At 41.9% G+C, this 1,788-nt stretch overlaps 1 long non-coding RNA gene across 1 annotated transcript; it reads left to right on the top strand.

Moving 5' to 3' along the window:
* The first annotated feature begins 1,075 nt into the window (after window positions 1-1,075).
* Window positions 1,076-1,524, top strand: LOC145719003 (uncharacterized). Its single transcript, XR_014142135.1, has 2 exons — window positions 1,076-1,136; window positions 1,274-1,524. It is a non-coding gene; the product is annotated as an uncharacterized LOC145719003 (long non-coding RNA).
* Window positions 1,525-1,788: the final 264 nt, after the last annotated feature.

Raw genomic sequence — 1,788 nt, forward strand, 5'->3', positions numbered from 1 at the left:
AAACTTCTCAGCACCATTAGTCATTAAGGAAATGCAGATTAAACCCACAATGAGTTACTACTTCACACCCACTGGGATGGCTTTAATCAATAAAATGAATGATAACAAGTGTTGGTGCAGATGTGGAGCAATTGGAGTTCTTATGTATTATTGATGAGAATATAAAATGGAACAGTGGTTGGGGAAAACATTTTGGCAGCTCCCCAAAATGTTAAACATGGAGTTACCCTATGACCCAGTAATTCCACGCCCAAGTATCTAAGGAAAACATATGTTCACTCTAAAACTTGTACAGGAATGTTCATAACAGCATTATTCATAATAGCCAAAAAGTGGAAACAACCCAAATGTCCCTTAGCTGATGAATGGATAAACAAATCTGCTATGTCCACATGGTAGAATATTATTCAGTCATAAAAAAGAATACAGTTCTGATATATGCCATGCCATGGATGAACCTTGAAAACATGCTAAGTGAAAGAAGCAAGCCTCAAAAGGTCACATATTGTATGATTCCATTTATATGAAATGCCCAGCATAGGCAAATCCACAGGGACCAAATGCAGATTAGTGTTTTCCAGGGTCTGGGGAAAGGGGAGGAATAGGGAGTCATCTCTAATGTTTAAGGAGTTTTTTTTTTTTAGGTGATAAAATTATATGGGAATTAGATAATGGTGATGGTTGTGCAATCTTGTGACTATACTAAGAAAACACTGAATTGCACACTTTAAAATGGTATGTGCATAAAAAGATAATAAAATGGTATGTGCATTATATCTCAATAAAAATGATTAGAAACTTGTACTCTTAAATTTTCCATTTATTTTCTTGAATGTCTTTCGTTATCATGTATATTAATTTCCCTTGTTTTTTTGGAGAGCTTTATTTTCTGTTTTGAATTCTAGTGGGCATGAATGCCAGTGATAGGCATTTTCCCTAGGTCTTTCTTCATCATTGCACATAATGTTCATACAGGTACATGCATCCCAGCAAAAAGGTGGCACAGATTTAGCATCGCATGGTCAGCATGTCTGTACTGTGGTACTAATGGAGATCACCTGTTCTCCCACTCCAGGTGCCTTCAGGACAACGAGTGGAACTATACCAGAGCTGGTCGGGTCTTCACTATGCTCAAGGTGAGGTCTAGGAGTCATTAAGCGGGCTACAGATGGGCATTTCTGGGCCTTCAGGAAGTCCAAGAAGGTGGGGGCTGGGTGGCCTGGGAATGAGACTCCGGATCTGGTCTTCTGATGTCCCAATTCCTTCCCTCCAGAACGAGGGCAAGATCCCAGAGGAGGCCTTCAAGCAAACCACCTAAAAGAAGCCTTGGATGTCCACGTCATCATTGTTTCTCTTTTCTCCAACCTAAGGCCATGCCCATGACTGGGGATGGAGGCCTGGCTGACCAAGAAATCAAAATTACCTTGCAAGCCAGGTAACATAACCACCTGAAGTATCAGTTGTTCCATGTATTTTCCCCACTTATGATTGCTGTTTATTTTCATAATAAAGAGTTATGTTGCACGTTGTGTGTTGTGTGTCCTGGATCGCTCTTCTCCTGCCCCAACCATGAGCCAGTGAGTCCAGGCCTAAAAGGCCCTGTCCTCTCCCCGACGTTATTCACCCTGGCAGTCCCCGGCAGATACACAGGCTTGACTCCATAGGTAGTATGTCAATAAGTTCTGGTGAGAAGGTACACACACTGCTTCCAGGGATTGGCCTTTGGAAACAGTGTGACTCAGTCAGATGCTCTACCTGGAGGCCTGCAAAAGCAGGCATGTGACCTGG

Source organism: Leptonychotes weddellii, unplaced genomic scaffold (genome assembly GCF_054177405.1).
Source record: "Leptonychotes weddellii isolate Sample4059 unplaced genomic scaffold, ASM5417740v2 HiC_scaffold_27735, whole genome shotgun sequence".
In the NCBI taxonomy this organism is placed as follows: domain Eukaryota; kingdom Metazoa; phylum Chordata; class Mammalia; order Carnivora; family Phocidae; genus Leptonychotes; species Leptonychotes weddellii.